Below are 23,272 nucleotides of genomic sequence, written 5' to 3' on the forward strand. Positions count from 1 at the left end.
TTGGAGCTGTGGAGAACACTGCCTTGGTTGAGAGGGAGTCTCAACCTCAATGATACATTGTGTTGTATCAAACCACCCTCTGTGGGCAATGTAAGGTGGTATTGTAATCTTCCCAGGGAGGAGTAATTGTTAACCATCCTCTGCGGGCAATGTTGTAAGATGGTATTGTAATCTTCTCAGGGAGAAGAGTAATTGTTAACCATCCTCTGCGGACAATGTAAGATGGTATTGTAATCTTCTTAGGGAGAAGAGTAATTGTTAACCATCCTCTGCGGGCAATGTAAGATGGTAGAAAAGATCCTCTCCACCCTCTGCGGGCAATGTAAGGTTGATCCAGTCTATGCTTGTGTGCGAGCTGGAAGATTATACTATGTAGTTTCATTGTATGCATGTGTGCAAGATGGAAGACTACAATATTTTGATTATGTCTATTCCATTTCTTGCTTGTGTGCAAGATGAAGGATTATGTTTATTAGATTTCATTCTATGCTTGTGTGCAAGATGGAGGACTATGTCTTCATTTTATGCTATGGAGAGAAATGATTATGTATCTCCACCCTATGCTTGGGTGCAAGATGGAAGATTGTGATGTTACATTCTTCTTTGGGAGAAGACTGAGGTTAAGGGAATGAATGATGGATATGCGTGATCGATGGCATGGAAAGACTCCATGATGTGCATGAATAATTGTGTATGTATTCATGACTTACAAGTGTGCATGTTAAAGTTTGAAGCCACCCTCCACAGGCAGTACAAGATGGATACTATAGGATACTTGTTGTGATCTTCTCTGAAGAATATTTGAAGTTGACAGCTAAGTTCGGATTACAATTTAAACATTGTATGTATTACTTAGGGCTGGGCCCTAATCTTGTAACCTGGTTGTAAGATTATCTTTCTCCCTAATTAAGAGGGAGTGTTGATTATAATTAGGGAATGGCGGATTCCAATTGCCTTGGGCAACATTGGAATCCGCCCAAGGGGGCTAGCCCCATCCCCAACATGTAGGGTTGGGCTCTATACCTCATAGCATCTAATAAAAGACCCCATGCTACACTCCACACTACATACAAGCCTAACACACCATCATGATAGGGCCAACCCTATCCCAATATATTTCACATTAAATAAATTTAAAAGGTTTTAATTTATAAGGCAAGCTGACATGTTTAGGAGTATTGCTCCACATATAAATAAGCATAAACCTCACATCACAATTCACTCATTTCAGTTTGATTATTCCATGTGAAATATATGTCTGTCATTTGCGAGCTAAGGAGGAATAAATATATGTCTGCCATTGCGAGCTAAAGGAAGTATATTAGATCTGCCATCGCAGCGAAATACCTCAGTTATATCAGCGAACTACTTCAGCGAACTACTTCTGCCAATTAAAGTGTGAAATTCATTCATGTGAAGAGCGAACTAGAGTTGAAGGAGAGCAAACTGAAGTTGCAATCAATCAAAGAACATACTTCATACATTACCAACCTAGGGTTTGGACCTGATTACTGTTGGAAGGGTTAAAGGTGCAGATGAGACTACGTGATGCTTGTGAACATGTAGTCTTGTGGAAGACATTATCAAACACCTTCAAGTACTTGAGATAAGTGTTGTAACCTTCATATGAACATAATTCATAATCATATCTGAGGATCTTTTGGCTAGGTTTTTCCTCCTAGGAGGTTTTCCCAGGGTAACCTTGTCTTGTGCTTATTTTGTTCCTTTCTTCGTTATGCTTAAATCTGGAAAATTACAAACCAATTTAATTAGTAATTAAATTCTAATTTTCTGAGTTTAGATTAATCTGAAAGTGCTAAAGTCAACAACGGTCAGCGGCTCGATTGATGGTTTGTCTCTATTTGTTGGCCAATGGAAATGGCGGTTGGTGCTCTCAAGTCATACAGGTGCTTCATCGAGGATGCCTTGGCTCACGAAATGGAGATGAGGTCCTTCACTGGTTCATAGCTCCAGCCAAAAGCGCTTGCCCTTAAAAAAAAAAAAAAATACCCTCACCATAATTGAACTTTAACTTTCAAATAGCTAAGAAAACTTCTAGAAACACTTATAAAGAAACAAATGTAGATGATCATGAAGCAGTTATAAAGAAACAAAAGATGATGTAACGGTGGAACATATTGTAAGGCTAAATCAGCAAAGTGGAAAAAATCTTAAAGTTTTTGAAGAAACATTAAACCAAGAATTAAAATAAACAAATAGAGTATATAAATTTGACGGAAGTATTAGGCCAAAAATTCAAATAAATAAAAGAATATTGGATATGATTACTTTGCATGCGACTATCCACATCAAAGCATAAAAAAATTGATGTTAGTATTATCCTAATAATTCTGATTGAAAAATACATAGATAGAATTACTTTGCACATAATTTCCAAAAAAAAAATCATAATTGTATGTACAAATAACAAATCAGACATCCATAATTGGTATGGATTCCAAGGGTAATCCAGGGGAGCACATTAAAATTACAAGACTTGAGGCATTAAGGGAGAAGCAAAACTATGTTTTATTTGTAACAACCTATTATAGTTCAAGAAGAAAATGAGAAATAATTCACACACAGAATAATCTTCACCATAGCAACTAAAATTGGAATTGCATTAATCAGAAATCATGTGCATGCCAAATAGAAAATTTCTTAGAGATGAAAGAGAAAATGAAAGAGCATATACAACCGTCTTCCACTATAGAACACATTTATAAGGTAATGTATATCTATATAATTTGCATTGTAGAAGTCACGAGACAATTAGCTTAGTCTCTCATATGTTTTCAGATTTTTTATCATAGATATTCATGTTGTATTAGCTAATGATTACACATGATTACAATGGAACATAGTTGTTTTTCTATACACACCTTATCATAGTAATATAGTGTGGGCATCAATAAATCTCTTCACTGCTATCACCATAGACACATGTCTAAGAGTAGCTAACACAAACAGTTGAAACTGGTAATATCAGTTGTAGAAGCCTACCTTGATATGCAACATATAGTAATGGTTACTCAATACCAAGATGGGAGGTGAGTTAGCCACATAGGAGGAAAGATATAAATTTGAAGCTCCAACTTTATAATGAAAAAATATATTTTATAAAAACACAGTGCTAAAATATAATGTAATCATTAAAATAAAAGTTGTATTTCAATTGCCACCTATATGATTATACAAAATATTATGGATTGGAGAAGTACAAGTGAGCCATTCCTAGTGCCATTGTAACTGCTATGGGGACATGAACAGTTATATGAGTCCTCTGTATTTTCACATATTCTTCCTTACGATGAAGGATAACAATCATTCAAACCAAGATCTAAGCATTCATCAATATCTGTAAATGGATAGAAGAGAACTAATTAATTGTGCCATAAAAAAATCAAATAAATCATTGCAAAATACAATATAATGGACAACATTGCTCTTTACTTAATTTATCTCAAATAACTTAAACATAATCCCACGTTAATAAATTAAGATATGAAACATTTTTTTTGAATCCTTCAGCATTTTCATACCCTCAATCTACAAATCAGAAAAAGTAAGTAGTAGCAGCCTGGGCAAAAATACCATCAAAAACTGCATACTATATAACCTGATCCAAAAACCTCAAATGTAAGTAGTGATCACTTGAAAAATATGTTTAAAAAATTTAAAGAAAAAAATTATCAATCGACCATAAATCCAAAAACAGCTAGACAACTATGAACCAAACACTGTTTAAATAAACAACATAGAAAAAACAAAACCATATTTTAAATGCATGCCATTAAACATATGGTGAATGAAATACACAATCAGAAATCTCAGGTGGAAAAAAAATAAACCCCCCAATCAGCCCACATCATGCAAAGCAAGTCTTTCCCAACACATCTAAATGCTATTGTAATGCTATTTTCATTAGAACCCTTGTTTAGCTCTCATGCTTATTCTACAAAAGTAGGCAAGTGCACCTACTTAAAGAACGATGCTCACACCCTCTTGTTTTGTCCATATTGTATATATGTTTTTTCTCCAATCTAAAATAGGTCATACCACTAAGGTACTAGTAGTGGCACCGAGTAGAGGCAATGGAACCATTTCTGATATACATTTAACCAATGTAATAAATAGAGGATCATGCAAGAAAAAGCAGTTGATGTGTGACAAAAGCTTCATAAAATGCAGATAAAATTCAGTATTTCACAGGTACGCATCCCCCCCAAAAAAACCGGCGTCCCCTGTAGCGGGACGTTTTCGAGAATTGGGGATTTGGAAAAAATGTCCCCCCACAACACCACCACCTCTGCCAGGGATGCCATTGGGTTGCTTGCTATATGGCACATGCCATTACATACTGATTGCAACCTTTAACTTCGTGAAAACTAGTTGGCTTTTCATGGGGCACTCATAGAGATGTTTTATTGCAGATTTTGACTTAAAATATTTCAATTCACCTCTATTTTAATTTTTTGTTGGCATTTTCACGAGCATTCAAATGGAGGGTACTTTAAGCATGTTTGGCAGGGTCTTTTAAGGCAACTAAGTATGATAGTAATAAAAGCATTTCATGTATTTGTGACAAGCAAAGGAAGATAGTCTAAAGCTAAGATATCGATTATTGTCTAAAAGGACTGGGTCCGGGTCCGGGTTCTTGCCCGGACCTGGTCCGAGCCTAGTTCTCCCTGGGTTCCACCCAGGTCTTGCCCAGGTGGCTGGGTTCTCTGTGGGTCTTGCGTGGCCACCTGGGCAGGAGCCAGGTGGAACCCAGGGAGAACCAAGGCCAGCCCATGGGTTCCCAAAAACGGGGCCCACAGGTCATAAAAGACCAAAAAATGTGAGGTATGCATCTAAATACACGTACCCATAGTACTCAGCAAGTAATAAAACTATGGATTGTATCATTGTAATAATCAATAATGGTAGTGATAGTTTATAAATTATATAATTATATTTTATAATTTTGATGTTTGAACATATATGTGTGTGTGTGTGTGTGTGTACGGACGTACCTGTACTCGTACCCAAGGAAAAAAAAGAACAGTAGCAAAGAAGAGAACATTTGGAAGAGAGGGTTGTCTACAGACCAAAAGACGAGAGATCATGAAGAAGGACAGTCCACAGTGATGAACCTAGATGCAAGAGGCCATGAAAATGTTTGAGGAAGAGCATAGAGGTTTGTGGAGGTTTGTGAAAGCCAAAACCCTGCTACATAATCACTGTGAACAAGAGATTAAAGGCATTCTAAAGCTTTGAAAGCCAAAGTAAGCATAGTGCTAAGTGACTCAGGGACAGTTATGAACATGAAAGACAATTCAAAGATACTAAAACTTCAGAACTATTAAGGCAGAGATTAAAGAGGTGGAAGACTTTCAAAACAGTCCAACCCTGCTACATAATCACTGTGAACAAGAGATTAAAGGCATTCTAAAGCTTTGAAAGCCAAAGTAAGCATAGTGCTAAGTGACTCAGGGACAGTTATGAACATGAAAGACAATTCAAAGATACTAAAACTTCAGAACTATTAAGGCAGAGATTAAAGAGGTGGAAGACTTTCAAAACAGTCCAAGGGCCATAAGCATGACAAAGACCAAACAAGAAGCATGATAATCCTATGAAGAAATGACAAAGGACAACTAGACAGAGTGAAGAAGAAAGGGAAGACTTAAACATTAGGTGTATAATAGTGTAATGGTGTGTAACAGTTCATTGAGGATACCCCAAAAGGAGTTGAAGGTTTCAGAGACACAATGGCTACAATGACTTTCTTATGGTGTGTAACAAAGATAGGAAGAATGACAGAGCCTGATGGTTGAATGAGTTTGTCAAGTGGACACAAGGGGCACAGGTTCATGAAGAACATTATCACTATACATCAAATTCCTTAAGACAACATATAATGACATGTCTGTGAAGAGTAAAGAACAGTTGAACTGGCAAGAGGGCATCATAATATATTCTATTATGCCCTGAACAAAAAAGATCACATAATAGTGGACAAAGGCCTAATCAAAGACCTAGTTGACAATGCATAGTGACAACAATGTTTATCAATGGAAATAACAGTTGCAGACTAGAATATGGAAAGTCTCCTCCTAACCTTAAGAATGGTAGTTTCAAGCATCAAAATGTACAGTTCATGTGACATTCAAAGAGAGTAGAAAGAGCTTCAAGGACTGTATCTATGTTATCAGGTACTTCTGTTAAAGTAGGATCCTAGTACAAGAACAGTACGGCCCCGGGTATGCCCAGGGTACTGCCTGGGTGCTCGGGTTCTCTATGGGTCCTTCTATGAAAGACTTGTTGTGACCTTTTCAAACATCACCCCATTCCAAATGTGGGACCCCTACATTTTTGTCCACTTGGTCTTTTGCTTTTGACTTTTTAGGTAGTCCAGCAATGATTTCCTCAAGTTCCTAATGTTTGGATGAAATTTGATGATTTTGCTAAATTTAGAACCAAGCATTGTCCGTTTTTAGTGTTTCTATCTTGTTGACTCAAAAAGGAAGTCCATAATCTTGAGCATAGTGAAATTTGGCCAAGTGTAGAAAATAATATCTTTCAAAGGGCCTACCAATGAAGTTTTGAGTGCTTTTCACAAACTTACTATTTTTAGTAAGTTTCACTGTAGCCCCAATTGGCCTAATTTTGAGTTTGAACAAACTTACTATTTTTAGTAAGTTTTTAAGTTTTACTGTGTCCCTGTTTGCACTAATTTTGTGTTTGGACAAACTTACTATTTTTATTGTCTGTTTTTGGCAATAGATGAGCACTGATTGCAGGACAAATGACCAAGGCATCCAGTTCCAAATCCGGTAAGATGAACGAAGTAGGCAAATAATGGAATTTTGGTTGAGTTGGCCAAGTGTAGAAAAGAAAGTCTTTCAAAGGGCCTACCAATGAAGTTTTGAGTGCTTTTCACGAACTTACGATTTTTAGTAAGTTTCAATGTAGCCCCGACTGGCCTAATTTTGAGTTTGAATAAACTTCATATTTTTAGCAATGTCCATTTTTAGTAAGTTTCGTTGTGTCCCCGTTTGCCCTAATTTTGTGTTTGGACAAACTTACTATTTTTGGCAACAGATGAGCACTGATTGCAGGACAAATGACCAAGGCATCCAGTTCCAAATCCGATAAGATGAACGAAGTAGGCAGATAATGGAATTTTGGTTGAGCTTGACAATCCTCCTTCAAGCACTAAGCACACCAAAGAACTCTACATGGGCACAAATCTCAAGAAGAGGAGGGGATTCCTCCCAAAAGGAAAAATCCTCCTCCACCCTCTAAGTGTGTGTTGACGTGTATTTTGTACACCATCATACACAGAATAAAATACCAATAGGCATCTTATCCTCTCTTGAGAAAATAGTCTCTAACTGCTGAAGATTCGCATAAAGGATCAGTTAGGTAGACTCCAAGGTTCTTTTGGTAGGGTCTCTACGTGTGGATAAGCTCTTCGTGGTGTGATGTGATTTGCTGGAATCACAAGGGGACTTACATGTGATGATTGAACTTCCGATCTGCTTTGCTAGACACAGGCTCTTACTAACTTAGATTTGAAAAAATGAAAAAAGGATAAGGGCGAAGAGAGGATCTAATCCTAATACTAAGAATGTAGGAGCAATGACTTGATTTTTGATGAAACTCTAACTAGATCTTGTTTTGACATCAATGGAACATCTACACAAGACTAGTGCGATCTTCTAAGGGAAGCTTTATGATGTTCAAATCATCACCGCAGGCATAGATACCATCCAAGTTGATGCATATCAATGAAGAGGCAACAAATTGAAATTGAGCTTAAGCTGAACGATTCCAGTTGACTACACAAGGCAAGTCTGCAATCAACAAACTGCTAGTAGTATGGATATACGAATTCCACCATCAATCAATCACATTTCCTCCATTCATCTAATCATCTACCATCTAAGATTGAAGACTCAACAAGAAACCATGCAAATTGCAAGAAAACGACATATTTCACCATTACTTCAATGAAAATGGAGTTTGTTTACAATCAATGGCAACAATTTCTTGCCTTGTTCTCCTATTCTACTCTAATTGCTTCTAACTATTCTCTAACTATTCTAACTATTTACATACTATCTCTAACAATTGCTTATTTTATCTCTCTAACTATTGCTCATTAGCCTTTACAAATGAAATGCCTGGGCTTATATAGTGCCCACAATACAATTTGATGGCTTAGATCAATTCAAGATCAATGGCCAAGATTTTACAATGAAAACCCTAATTAGGGTTTGTTACAACCATTACATAACATTTAATGCTTGACCAATGATAAAATTGTATTGCTTGGACACATGTCCTCTCTAGAAAAATCGACCAATGGATAGCCAGGGTAGGTACATCGGAGTTTGTGCCACCTTCCATGAGTTAAGTACATTGGATCTGGACATGCTGAGATGGACCTCATTGATTGGAGACGTGATGACTAGGATGCCACCTCATCTGACACTTGTAACTTTGGTAAATATTCAACTTGATGTTGTTGAGAAGCTTGCTTTAATTAATTCATCTGGAATTATTTGCTTCTTCAACGAGCCCTTGTTCTAACTCCTTGTGTCCTTGATGTGCAGGATGATGATGTACCTCGCCTTGGAACGTTGGATTGAAAGAGGTTGCCCATGTCCTTACTTGATCGTCCTGGCGAAGACCGTCTTGGATCCGGCTTGATTTTCCTTGAAGAGATCTCCATTTGATGCCTACACAACATTTCAAAATTAGCAACATGATTTTGCAATGAATAACATAGATTAAATTAATTTTTAGGAAACTTCATAATAAATCCTTGAGTTATTATTTCCTAAAAAAACGATTGAGCTATTACAATTCAAAATTTCAAAATTTAAGGCTATGACGATCAAAATTCAAAATGAAAACAATAAATCCATATCGCCATACCTCTCCTTGAGAGCTAACTCTAGAATGCAAAATGAATAAAATTGCCTAGGCAAAATTGACGTTAGATCTCTCTTCAACGTGATTTCTTCTTCAAAATACCAACTTCGCCACCTTTGATATGTTCTTGATGTGATCTTCAAAGCAACGTTCCTCTTGTCAATTTCACCACCCTTCAAGGATATCTTTGACGTGGTCTTTGGCAAGTTCACCCAACTTGAGACTAAGCTCGTACTCCTTTGATGATGTCTGCGCCCTCCTCTTGAATGACAATTTCGCACCTCCTTTGTATTCTCCAAATCGCATGCTAATGAAGGATGTTAAATGATGATTTGAAATGAATAAACCACCTTCCCTTTATAGGCGCTTACCTTCATATTGATCTTAGGCCGACTTTGGTAAATAAGACAAATTTAAAATAAACTTAAAAGGCCGACCCTTGTAAAATGAAACAAATTTTAAATCAAGCGCCCCATTTGATTTTTTATTAATTAATAACTAATTATTAAATGCCTTTATTATTTAAATTAATAAATTTCGATTTTTATAAAGGCAAAAAATAATTAATAAATATCAAGCGCAAATTTTAAATGCCATTTTTAATTAAATTTGCAATCCATCGATTTTAGCATTTAAAGTAAATTTAAAGAAATGTGTTTGAGCGCCAAATTTTTGAAAATGAAATAATACGTACCTCATCGCCCTGGTCCCTGACTGAGGGACAGGAGCGATCCATCAATTTGGTCTTGATCCTTGCATTTTCGACGTCCAAAATCTTGATCCTTACGTTCAAATCGGCATTTTAGCTGGGTCCTTCAAGTTTGATTGACTTGTTTGTGCGAAGGAATGTCTTTAAGATGTGATATCGCCCTGGTCCCTTGGAGAGGGACAGGAGCGATCCATATGTTCTAGCTAGGATTTGCCACCTTTCAACCTTTGTTCCTCGTTCATTATCTTCCAAAGGACGTCCTTGACCTTGCCTATCCTTGCCTTGTCTTGGTTTTGACGGGACATGAGTGTTTTGATGAAAATCGCCTTGGTCCTTGTCCAAAGGACAGAAGCGATATGAGTTCCTTGCACAAATTGGTATATTTTGATGTTCGACACCTTTGCATATCACCTTGTTAAGACGCCCTGGACCTCATACGACCTTGCAAAACCTTGACCTCACGTGATTTTTGCATGAATTGGCCAATATAATAAACATCGCTCTGGTCCCTTGGAGAGGGACAGGAGCGATCCTCAAGGTTTTGAGTTTGTTCTAGCGTTCTTCAACTTGCCATTACCTTCAATGCGTGAAATGACGTCCCTTGATTCCTCTTGGTGGCTTGATGCTTGTTTAACTTTCGAAATCTATGCCTTTATGCAATTTTCGCTCTGGTCCCTTCCTGAGGGACAGGAGCGAATTAGGATATTTTAGAGCAAATCCCTCAATGTGGCGATCCTTGTAACTTTGTGCTTGATGGAGATGCTTCGAAACATCCTTGGCACCTTGTTCTTCGCCTTGGAGTGATTTGAATTTGAAGAAGAGGCAATATAATCATCATATCGCCCTGGTCCCTTGGAGAGGGACAGGAGCAATTTTGCTCTTGTGGGCTTCATCTCACTTTATCATCTTCGCAAATTATCTTCAATGGTCTCGCCATACTTCATTTCATTCATTCATGCCTTGAGATCGGTCGTAACTTGGCGAGAAAATCATCTATAACAAAAATCGCTCTGGTCCCTTCCTGAGGGACAGGAGCGAACTAGGACATTTTGGTCCCTTGTTGGCGTTTCATAATCTTCAATTTGTCTTAAACGCGTTCATCTCGCCTCCTTTCTTGCCTTCAAACATAAAACTTGGTTGATCTTTGCCCACATCGTACCTTATGAAGAATTTCGCTCTGGTCCTTCAGTGAGGGACAGGAGCGAATTTGACCCTCTAGGCAAAACTTCATCATTTCATTGTTTTTGATCAAGTCTGGATGCTCTATCATGCTCATTTCGTCCTTCACCATGCCTTTGATGTCTCAATTCATCCAAACACGGTCAGGAATAGCTCAAATAAGTATTTTCGCTCTGGTCCCTTGGAGAGGGACACGAGCGATTCGCCTTGGTCCCTTGGAGAGGGACAGGAGCACTTTTCCTCTGGACCCTTGGAGAAGGACACGAGCGAAATTTGACTTTTCACACTCTCTATCAGGAAATGTCACTTATACTTTAAGTTATATTCCATATATACTTTCAGGATGTTTGAGAGTGGTTTCAGACCTCTAGGAGTTATATTGCAAAATCTAGTTTTTGGAGGTTTTTCAGTTTCCAGACTTAGTCAAATTCAGGATCAGGACATTCCAGACTTAGCCAAATTTCAGGATCAGAACCTCACTCAAGCCGGACTTACTTATCCATGTGATCCCCTGGGCGACGTTCAAAATGCAAAGGCTAGCTAACAAAACCCTAAAAAACCTAGAAAACAAACCCTAAAAAGCAAAAAAACATGGGTCCCCATTTGCAATGGGGCGATGTGTGAAAACGTCACAACAGTGTGCTAGGAAGGCCTCTTTGGGCACAAATCCCAAGGGATGAAGGATTCATCCTCTTGCTTAAAATTCCTCCTTCCCTCTCCAAGTGTGCCCATGCATTCTCAAAGCATGGAAACTCAAAATTTTGGTTAAGTAATGGGGAATTCCTCCTTCACCCTACAAAGGTGCCCATCTCCAGAATGGCAGGAAATGACAAAATTTGGCTAAGCATATAAAGTGTCCTCTTATCCCTCTAGGATGCGCTCAATAACTCTAGACGTGGAAATTTGGCTAAGGCATTGAAAATTCCTCCTACCTATCTCATGTGCCCTGGGAGAGAATCCGCCACCAAGAGAATGTGCTCAAGTACTCAAGACATGTAAATTTGGCTAAGGCATTGGAAATTCCTCCTGCCTGTCTCATGCACCTTGGGAGAGAATCCTCCACCATGGAGAATTAGCGCCCAAACTTAAAATCCTCCTCCCTATCTCATATGCACCCAAAGTAAAGATAACATGAAGGATAAATATTGAACACCGCCTAGAATGGATATTTCTCGTTAATGAGGTGTGGCACATAGGACTTAATGGAAATTGATATTTTGGACAAGGTATGACAAGTGGGGTTCGCTGAAATGACACATCAGCCCCTCTCTCAACAATAGAAACATGAAATGTGTTTTGGAAATAATTAATGAGTTGCTAAAAATACCCTAGTGCCAACTTGGTAGCAAATAGAGCGAAGTTGCGAACACTCTATTTAAGGAGGCATGAGAATTCATTTTCACATTGCATTTTGAGGAGCACAAACACGAGCAAGGCATGTTGTGAAGCAAGGGCGTGGTTATTTATCTAGGAAATCTCTTCCTCAAAGGTTCAAATTTATTCCAAGTCTGGAATATACAATGTGGAATTCTTCTCATGATGGATTAAAAAATTCCTTGGCATGATTCTAATGTTAGTTATTGTATTTTGTAGGAAGATAGATGCGAAGTCAAAGGTGGCAAGCACGTCAAGGCAGACCCAAATCAAGAATGAGCTTAAAATATTTCTCCCCAAATCACGAATCATATCAAAGTGGAAAGAAGTTAGTGACACCAACACGGGGACCTACAATTTGGTCAAATTCAAGAGAAGAATGTTTGGTCATGAAGGACATCCTTTGATAGCCTTAGCCAAAAAGATAACTCGAAGTGAAATTGTGGCAGCAACTAGTCTCCCTCCTGCCATATAGTGCCCGAAGTTGATCATAAAATGTGCAAAGTATTACAACTCTGAGCAAAGATCAATTGTAGCTCCTGATGGCAAGCTTCTGGCGAATCTCACAGCTGAAGCAATTGTTGAAGGTTTTGGAATTCCCACATATCATTCCATGGTATATCAGACAAAGGAGAGGGCATTAAGGCTCTATAATTCAAGAGCAGATGGGTGCACAGGTGTCATCAACCATAAATGGATGCGAAAATCAAAGCTCCATCTTTCCATAATGCCTAAGCAGCTTATCGAGATGCACTTCAAGCAAGAGTACAGTGACCTTGTGATGTTGTTGAGTCGAGTCATGGGATGTCTACAGGCATTCATCTTCAAGCCATGGATGTTTTACTTCATCGAGGAAGTGATGGATGTGTAGAGGTGTAATTTGGAACTAGGGTTTCACCAAGTAGGATAAGATCACCAATCAACCAAAATAGGCAATACATTGAAAGAGGGGTGAATCCAATGGATCTAGCCTCAATCCAACTAAGAAAAGGGTTGAGATTTCTGATTAGATTCACTGGTTTGGGTTTTATTCCCTCTTTCTAGGTTGAATTATGAAAATGCATAATTAGGGTAAAGGGGTGAATATTGAAGGGATCGGGCATAAATAGTGAGCTACAGTCATTGTACAGAGACACCAACCTGGGTCTGATAGAAGAAGATGATTAAGATCTATTCCCAGAAGTTCGGCCTAATTTTTCGAGATCGTGTCGCTAGTCACCTTGGTCCTTCGAATTTCTCGCCATCAAAAGGTGAACCCATTCGTCTCTGTGAATTATGTTGATCATGAAAAGCACAACTCCACACCTATTTCCTGTACACAGAAAGAAAGGGGAAATTGTTGGGAATAGGGATTTGCCTAAGTCAAACCCTGATTTAGGAATTAACCTTGAATGAAATAATGCAAATACTGAAATAAATGTTGAATAGATATACCTCAAATCTGTAATTGTTGATGATGATACTTTGCTCTTTGAATGTAATCACAAATGTTGTATGAAATGGCATGACAAACACAAAACCCTAATCACACACGCATGCTTGCATAAGATTGGTGTAATTTTGCTCCACAATGGTTGAAGGACGAATATGCAACCTTGAAGATCTCTGAAAATACTTAATAATGAATGCTCCACGGATACATGAGTATTAGATTGCTTGTAGATGGAAACTTAGAGTGCTTAGATGAAAATGAGTTGAGAAGGATGCCTTATATAGGCATTTCATAATTGAAATCACCTTTAGGCCAACCTAGAATTCATATGTTTTTGCGTGGAGCTAGATTTGAATAGGATAAGACCACTCAATTATCCTCTTGAAATTTGGGGAAAAAAGTTCGGGACCAGCCTCAATTATCCTCTTGAAATTTGGGGAAAAAAGTTCTGGACCAGGTAGCCCAACGACTTGGTCCTATCAACTCTCTTTTGATTTTCTAGGGATGCAAGCTATCGTGATTCTAATGCTAAATCTAGCTCGGTGGCTCAAACCAAGATGTGTAGATATCCAAAATATGCTTTGAGAGTTGAAATTATGGTAGGATTAAGGATAAATTAAGATAAAATGATAAAGGGCACACCTAAAATTAAGGACTCAAATAAGAGTGTGATGATGTAATAAAGTGAAATAAGATCCACAATATTGAATTAAATATTAATTAATTACAATAAAGGTCCTACAATGCATAGAGAAAAGGGAAATACTAAAATAGATGTCAAGAGAGTGTGAAATTGGACACACTAAAAAGGTGTACAATTTACAACGCTATAGGATGCAATAAAGGTCATGGATTGGGCAAGGATAATCAGTGACAACCTGGACGAACAATTGAAGAATTTGATGCATTCTCGGTTCTTTTATATGGGTTCATACGTTGTTTATATGTTAGCAAGGATGGCCAAATTTAACGGATTGTTGAGCAAAGGACCCATAGGATGTGATCCAAGACAAGTCAAAGTGTACGAGTGCTACCCTCAGCTACACTTGTATAACATTGCCTATTTCAAGAGAGCTAACGATGCCTTCACTATGAATATTGTTCTATCTCTGCAAGGAGGTGTTCACATTAGGCTATCATAGGAAACAAGGAAATTGATAAAATGGTATGGCTCATGGTTCATCTAGCTCCCAAGATTCACCTATATCCGGCTTCAAGGATTCTCTTCCTATCCCTTCAGACTCCCAAGTCAAGTCACCCAACTGATAAAATGGTACTACTCGAAGTGACAAGGCAATTGACAACTTATGACAAAATCAAAAAAAAAAAAAAAAAGGTAGGATCGAGTTCCCAATCATCATGGGAGATTTTGATGAAGTGTTCCCGTAATTAGCAGCAATAGAGAAGTTAGTAGAGGAACTACAATTCTACCACCTCACATATCACACAGCAAGGTTGGATTTTGACCCATATGATAAGATAAAAATGGTGGCTGGCATAAGGCATAGGCATAAGATGGAACTAGAGGATTATTGGGCTAAAGCCAAGGATGAATATGAGGTTAGAAAGAGAATGTTTTCTAGGTTACCCCTCAGGATGATAAGGATATGTGAACTCCTCCCAGTGCCAGACCAAGTAGAAGAAGATGTGAACAGTGTTCACCTTGATTTCGAGAAACAGAAAGGCAAGCCAATTTGGTGCAGGAGCACCTAGGCTTCATTTTCATCACAGGTTTGATTTTTTTTAGTTTTGAGTTGGCAAGTTTGTCTAAGTTGTTTTTGTGTTGTTCTAAGTTGTTTGGATGAGTTTTGAACTCATTGTGTGGTCATGTTCCCTGTTTTCATCTTTTTGCTCAAAATTGCCAGTTTTGGAGTTGCCTGGCAAAATGTTGTAAAAAGTGAGTTTTTGATGTGTTTTTGTTTTGAAAAGGTTTTAGACATGTTTTATGCTTGGGTTTTAGGTGTGAGAAGTGTTTTTAGGTGATGGTTAGTCTTGGAGGTCAACCTTGCATCATCTAGGCATTAAAAGTTGTCATTTTAGACAAAAAAAATGTCAAATTTGTGTGCTCTTGGACATGTACCTGTCCGTACAGGTGGATAACTGATTTGTGGAGGTATTTGTTTTCCTGTTTGAACCATTGTATGGGTTGATTTCGTGGATTTATGAAGTATTTTACAAGTTTGCACTAGTTTTACTTGGTTTTTCCCTAGTTTTTAACTCCATGTGAACAACAGTTCGTACACATGTTGTACTTGGCCGTACTGTTATTGCATTTTAAGATTCTATTATGTTTTCTTAAGCTTTTCCCTTTGGTGGCATCTAATTTCATCAAGTTTTGAGTTTGTAGTAAAATTAGTTTGTTTTGACAGTTTCACTGCCTTGTCTAGGAAATTGGCAAGGATGCTTGACCAACATGGCTTCTTGAAGTTCTAAAATGTTCATGGCTTCCCAAGAACCAGTTGGTCAATTTGTAAATTAAGTAAATACATGTTTTGTTTTAAGATTCTATTATGTTTTCTTAAGCTTTTCCCTTTGGTGGCATCTAATTTCATCAAGTTTTGAGTTTGTAGTAAAATTAGTTTGTTTTGACGGTTTCACTGCCTTGTCTAGGAAATTGGCAAGGATGCTTGACCAACATGGCTTCTTGAAGTCCTAAAATGTTCATGGCTTCCCAAGAACCAGTTGGTCAATTTGTAAATTAAGTAAATACATGTTTTGTTTTCAAGAATGCAGGTGCAAGGAGTTATGTGGCCATGGAGCCCTAGGCAAGTGTGCCATTTGGCTAGGGTCTTGAAGTAGTTTGATGCTTTGCTCTTCCATAGCAAATGCATTTATCAGATGGACAGACTTGCTTTGATGTTTAAGATTGTAAGTGAAGGCTAAGAGGCTTTCTAAGCCAAGGGAAGGAAGGTTGCACTTTCTGTTTGTGTAAATTGTAATAAAAACAATGAGTCACTGTTTTGGTATTAGTTTTCCCTTCATTTGTTTGCTCTCCACCATATATTGGTGTGTGTAAAACCTTGCATCTTCTTTGTTTGTTTGCAAACAAGAGTAAGGAAAGGTGTTTGACCCTACCAATGGGTTTGTGTTTGCCAAGATCAAGCAATGATCCCTTTAGGCAAAGTGTAACGCCCAGCAGGCTGTCACAGTCATTTATGACTGATTTTAGCATTTTAAATGATGTTGTTATTGCATTCTTCCTCTTCCACATAGCAGGTATGAAGGACAACAAACTCTAAAGACAGAGCAGTGATAGAAAAGCACCAATCAGACCTTTGCAAAGGTGTTTTGACAGTGGTAAAGTGCAGGTCACAGTGGAAAAACCAGTGAAAGGGCAAAGTGCAGTGATAAATTGGTTTTGACAATGTATGACTCATGGTTTATAATTGCCTAATGCTTGTGTGCAGGGCTAATATGACTCTCTTTTGTCTCTAAATGGTAGACATGTTTACATGTTTGAATGTAATTGGTTCTTTGCAAATGATGTGTTTGTAAGAGGCAATAATGGAAAAGTTGTCAATTGTTGCACTCTCCTTATGTGCATTTTGTAAAAACTTGTTCTCCAATCTTTGAAGTGTAAATCTTCTTTATTGTGGCCTAATTAGTCAATAGCATGATAAAACTAAGGTTTCTTGTTTCATATTGGAGGTCTCTAGCTTGAAGAATGATTTTCACCATCAAAACCCTAACCCTCCTTTTTCACCCATTTTTGGGATAGTCACGGAGAAGGCCTAAGCGACCCTGAGACTTAGAAAATCTTCAAGAACTCCCAAAAGGGTGTCCGAATATCAACTTCTTTTTGTCTAGAAGTCCATCGCTTGAGCAGGGTGAGCACAAAACCCCAAATGGAGGGCTAATTCCTAGTAGCCCGTTTTAGGCCTAAAACTAGGTTTTTGTCAAATCGGGTATGCCAAAGAAGGTTGCAAAGCATGAAACCCAACAAATCAAGTTGAAATAGGTTAACCTAAAATGAATCCAACATATTTGGTGAGTTTGACTTCATAAGTTGGCTTTGGAGCACTTGAAAGGATGACAACAACTAAGGAATTGAAGCCCTTGAGTAACCAAGGAGAGTTTGACTTAGGGAGGTGGAACAAGGAGAGTTGCTAGATTGCCTTTGAGCTCTTTGCACTCTAGTTTTGGTGACTACACCTTGGAAACAGCAAGAACCTTTCATTTAGTAAACATTCTAGCCACTTGGCAACCACCTTGCCCTACCTCCCTATCATAGTGGTATCAGAGCACAGTTACACTTGGGAAGAAGTAGTAGCAATTTGGCAACCATGGTGACAAATGCAGAATTAGCAAAAAAAGTGGAAGACCAGGAAGAAGAAAATAGGTTACTCAGAGTGAAACTAGACCTCTTAGAGCAGAAGTTGGGTGAAGTAGAAGTGAAGGTAGATGAAGTCAGCAATAAGATAGAAGGAACAGAAGGCGGGGGTAAGCTATAAGCTATAGAGGATGAAACCCCTATACCAGACCCTGTGATAGAGAATGAACCCTTTTTGAAAGCCTTGAAGGCTGAGTGGGAGAACACTAGAAGGAGTCCCACTATTCAATGGCAAAATGGACCCAGAAGTGGTCATGGAGTGGATTGAGGGACTTGAGAACCATTTTGAATGTGATGGTGTGACAGAGGCCCAGAAAGTGAAGGTGGCTAAATCCAGGTTGAGAGGAGCTGCCTTAACATGGTGAAAGTTCATTCAGGATGAACGTGAGAAAGAGGGCAAAAAGCCCATAGCAACTTGGAAGGGAATGTTGTCCAAGATCAGAGAGACTTACATTCCAAAGGACTATGAAATACAACTTCATAGGAAAAGGCAAAACCTTAGGCAAAAAGAGTTAGATGTCAACACCTACACCGAGGAGTTTCAAAAGCTATGCCTTAGGTCAAAGATCCAAGAGGATGAAAATGTCAAGGTTGCTAGGTATCTCAATGGCTTGAGATGGAACATACAGGAAGAGTTAAGTTTGTTGTGCCCTACAATAGTCCAGAAGTGCTATCAACTTGCACTCAAGGTAGAGGAAAGGAGTAGGAAGAAGCAAGAGCAGCATAACAGAGGTAGAGGAAGAGGCAGAGATGGTCGAGGCCATCGAGGCAGTTTTTGGGGAAGACACATAGATCAAAGGTCCCAAGGGGAATCTAAGCTTATAGAGAAAAGCGGGGATTCTCAGAGCAAGCCCAATTATAGGGGAAGGGGATCAAGCAACCCAAGAAGGGGTAGGTCTAGTGGCCCAGGTAGAGGGTCTTACTTCTCCACAATGAAATGCTATAACTGTCAGAAATTGGGTCATCCTGCTTATAGGTGTCCAGAAAAGCCTAGTTCTTCCCATGGAGGTGAAAAAAGAGTGACCTATGTTCTGGAGAAAGGAAGTAGTACAAGAACCCCAGCAATGCACTTAGCACTCGAAGATGGTGAGAGTCTAATGATAAGGAGAGTATTGATGCAAGAACCTCATAAGTGTGAAGTGTCTCAGAGAAGAGCATTGTTCAGGATAAAGTGCAAAATCTTGGGCAAGGTATGTAAGGTGGTTATAGATTCAGGTTCCACAGATAACATTATCTAAGAGGAGGCAGTTAGCAAATTGAGCCTACCTAGAATGAAGCACAGTGAACCCCACAAGGTAACCTGGTTAAACAAGGGGCAACATGTCCTAGTGAATGAACAAGCATGGGTAGACTTCAACATAGGTGAATACAAGGATAGGATACTATGTGACATCCTTCCTATGGATGCTTGCCATCTACTATTAGGTAGACCTTGGCAATTTGACCGAAGGGCACACCATGATGGTGAAAAAAACACGTATTCCTTTCAAAAGAATGGCATTGCCTACAAAATTCAGTCCCTTAGTGAAGAGACAGAGAACAGCAAACCACAAGCACCTAAAGTGTTATTAGTCAATGAAAAAGAGTTCATCCAAACCATGAAAGAGGGAGATGGGATTGGTTATGCACTTGTAGTGAAACCTAAGGAGGAGAAGAAAGAAAAACAAGTTGAGATCCCACAAGAAGTGCAGCAGATTCTTGATAACTTTAAGTGCATTATCAGTGATGGACAACCAGCAACATTACCTCCTCCTAAAGCCATTAGTCATCAAATTGACTTTATACCAGGAGCTTCTTTGCCAAACAAAGCAGCATATAAGATGACTCCTGAACAGAACAAAGAGGTAGCTAGACAGATTCAAGAGTTATTGGATCAAGGATTAATAAGAAAGAGTACAAGTCCTTGTGCCGTACCCACTGTGTTGGCACCTAAGAAAGGGGGCACATGGAGACTATGCACAGACTCCAGAGCCATCAACAAAATCACAATAAGGTACAGATTCCCTATATCCAGGATAGAAGATTTGATGGATGGTTTAGGGGGTGCGAAGTATTTCTCCAAAATAGACTTAAAAAGTGGTTACCATCAGATAAGAATAAAAGAGGGTGATGAGTGGAAAACTGCTTTCAAAACAAATGAGGGTCTTTATGAATGGTTGGTTATTATGCCTTTTGGACTCTCTAATGCTCCCAGTACCTTTATGAGGTTAATGAATGAAGTATTGCAAGATTTTCTCAGTAAGTTTGTGGTAGTCTACTTAGATGATATTCTCATTCACTCTTGATTTTTCCAATCTAGATCTATATTTCTTGGATAGAACCCCCAGCCAAAAGCAATTATAAGTTTTGAGCCCAACTACCATTGGAGGCACGTCAAAAACTGATTTCCTCTCCAACTCCCATCTCTCTGCAATTGGTTTGGCCTACAAGAGGTGATTTGGAGGATAATGTTTTTCTACAAGGAGACCATGCCTTGTCTTCTTCTTTTGTCAACACGAAATTGCTAGCCCAGTCAACTTTTCCATTAATTTCGATCTGCTTGCAAGAGAATTGGAGGCCCCTCGTACAACCAACAAGGCATCACCCTCACTCTCCTTCCCACGACTGCTTGCATGGTATTCTTTGTTTACTATTTATCGCCCCATTTCTCTTTTCTTTGCATTCTATTTCAGATCAATCTTCTCTACTCATTAACAGTAGGTTTCAAATTATTCTTTGTTGTTATATTTTTGCATAGTAGATTTGCACAGTAGATTTGTTGTGCAAATCACCCCCTTCTCATTCTTTATTGATCAATCTGTCATATTGGGAATACTTTGCATGCTTGAATTCTGACATGGCTTAGTCGTTTTTTTATTTATCTCTAGAAACTTATATTTTTTTCTCTTGGGTCAATAATGTTTTGTTTTGCAAGGTCGATTTGGCAGAGTCAAATCGACTTCCAGGCAGCAAGGAGCTTATCACCCCTTCCCTTCTTTCACTACGATTTCTCCTTGCAAAGTAAATTCCATGTTTTCTGATATCACCCCTTCTCTTTCCTTTGGGGTCGAATTGATCTTATATATATATATATTGGGTTGAAAAATTTGGTTATTGACAAGATTGAATTGTTGGCATAAATATGTTTGGCAGGCAAGTCGAAATTTCCCCATTCCATACTCCTCTCTTTTTATCTACACATTCCATAATATCTATATTTTTGTTCATCGACTTATATATTGCTTTTTATTTACCCTACTTTTTGCTTTCTAGGGTTAGTCTTCTTGGCTTAGTCTTTTAGGTTCTTGGCTATTAATCTTCGCAGTGAAGGGTCACCAGAGGGCTCGTTAGGATGGGATGGTCTACTTAGGTTCAAATTGGTCAATAGTTGGTCCAGGTCAAGGTCTCTATTGAAAGTTTCCTCTTGGTTAGGCCTGGGAACTTGTTTCTAGGTTAAGTCTTGATTGAGAGTAAAGGAATCTTTGTACTTTGCCATGCGTCTAAGTGAAAATCCACGGATGGCCTTGCCTTTAAGACCTAGGGTATTTAGTCAAGGAAGTGAATGAAGATTTGTGAGTAAGTGTTATCCCTTTGAAGGTTTGAGATTCGTCCAGTTGATGAAAAATCAAGTTCTTGTACTCTAGGCATTGATTGGTATAAAATTGACCTATTTATCCTTAGCAAATACCTAACAACCAAACCTAGACTTGAAAGCTTGAGAGTTGAATGGGGAATTTGAGCCAGATTGTCAAATTCGCTCCTGACCCTTTCAAAGGGATAGGAGTGAAATCCTCCTTAGCTCCCTTTTGACTCCTATTTTGCACAAAACTTCACTTTAAGGCATGGATTGGGGGGAAATTAGCTTGAATTCACCCTTGGAGATGCCTTGGACAAACTTAGACATGGAAATTTGGAGAAAAGGTCATGAATTTGAGCATTATTGCCAACTTCGCTCCTATTTACTCTAGGCATTGATTGGTATAAAATTGACCTATTTATCCTTAGCAAATACCTAACGACCAAACCTAGACTTGAAAGCTTGAGAGTTGAATTGGAATTTGAGCCAGATTGTCAAATTCGCTCCTGACCCTTTCAAAGGGATAGGAGTGAAATCCTCCTTAGCTCCCTTTTGACTCCTATTCTGGACAAAACTTCACTTTAAGGCATGGATTGGGGGGAAATTAGCTTGAATTCACCCTTGGAGATGCCTTGGACAAACTTAGACATGGAAATTTGGAGAAAAGGTCATGAATTTGAGCATTATTGCCAACTTCGCTCCTAACAATTCCAAAGGGACAGGAGCGAATTTTCTTATCTCCTAATTTTGATCAAAAAGCTTACTCCAAAGTTTTGATTGAGGAGATATTAACTTATCCATGCCTTTGAAGAAGTATAAAAATCATGTTTGAGCTAGCAAATGGGAGAAGTGATGATAAATTTGAGCACAAATGCCAAATTTGCTCCTGACCCTTCCAAAGGGAAAAGAGTGAATTTCCTTAAAATCCTCTCTTGCTCCCCAGTTTGGATCATGAACCTTCTTCCCATGGTTTGAGTGAGAATGCTAAGGCCTTGTGAGTGAGTTGCAACCAAGTGAGATAAAGTTCTATGAGGAATTTGAGCCAAAAAGCAAAATTTCACTCCTAGCCCTTCCAAAGGGCGAAATTCCTCTTTAGGTCTTGTCCTTCCAAAGGTACCTAAGCGAAATTGTTAAGATGCACTTTTGATTCAACATTTTGACTAAGGACTTCCTTAAGGTGGTTTGTTAGCATGTCCTAAGGTGAGAACAATGTGATTGAGGGTGAAGTTTGAGTGTTTGGATGATATCTAGGACTAATTCCTCAAATTTGCTTTTGACCCTTCCAAAGGGTCCAGAGCGAATTTCCTTATATCTCCCTTCTTGGTCCTAATTTGCATCACAAACCTTGCTCTCATGGCGTCTTTGAAGAAGATAAATACACTTGGAACATGAAGAAATGGAGAATTTGGGCAAAAACACCAAATTCGCTCCTGATCCCTCCAAAGGAACAAGAGCGAATTTTCTTAAAACACCTATTTGCTCCTTTTTTGGGTTGAACTCTTTGTTTCTATGGTGTGATTAAGGCAAGATTAATGACTTAAAGTGATTTGGGACCTAGAAGAGTGCCCTTGGACCTTGAATGAGTTAGGAAGTTGACCAAAAGTGCAAATTTTGCTCCTGCCCTTCCAAAGGGCCCAGAGCAAAATTTATCTAAGCTCCTAACCCTTCCAAAGGGTCCAAAGCGAAATTCCTCAAATGACCTAATTCCTCACTAGGAGCATTGAATGGTGGTCATGCATGGTAAGAAAAGGATTCAAAAGGACAAGT

The 23,272-nt window shown here is 38.6% G+C and overlaps 1 long non-coding RNA gene across 3 annotated transcripts in view; it reads right to left on the bottom strand.

Moving 5' to 3' along the window:
* Nucleotides 1-3,134: 3,134 nt before the first annotated feature.
* LOC131068042 (uncharacterized) overlaps nucleotides 3,135-23,272 on the bottom strand; it is a 49,841-nt gene continuing 29,703 nt past the window's right edge. Inside the window, exons 3-4 of one of the 3 annotated variants that reach the window (XR_009111900.2) lie at nucleotides 3,543-3,619; nucleotides 3,135-3,358 (exon numbers count right to left, since the gene is read on the bottom strand). This is a non-coding gene — a long non-coding RNA (uncharacterized LOC131068042). Of the gene's footprint in view, nucleotides 3,620-23,272 lie in introns of all 3 variants that reach the window. The other 2 variants (XR_009111899.2, XR_009111898.2) reach the window with 2 other exon arrangements.

The sequence above is a fragment of the Cryptomeria japonica genome, chromosome 6, assembly GCF_030272615.1.
Source record: "Cryptomeria japonica chromosome 6, Sugi_1.0, whole genome shotgun sequence".
Taxonomy (NCBI): domain Eukaryota; kingdom Viridiplantae; phylum Streptophyta; class Pinopsida; order Cupressales; family Cupressaceae; genus Cryptomeria; species Cryptomeria japonica.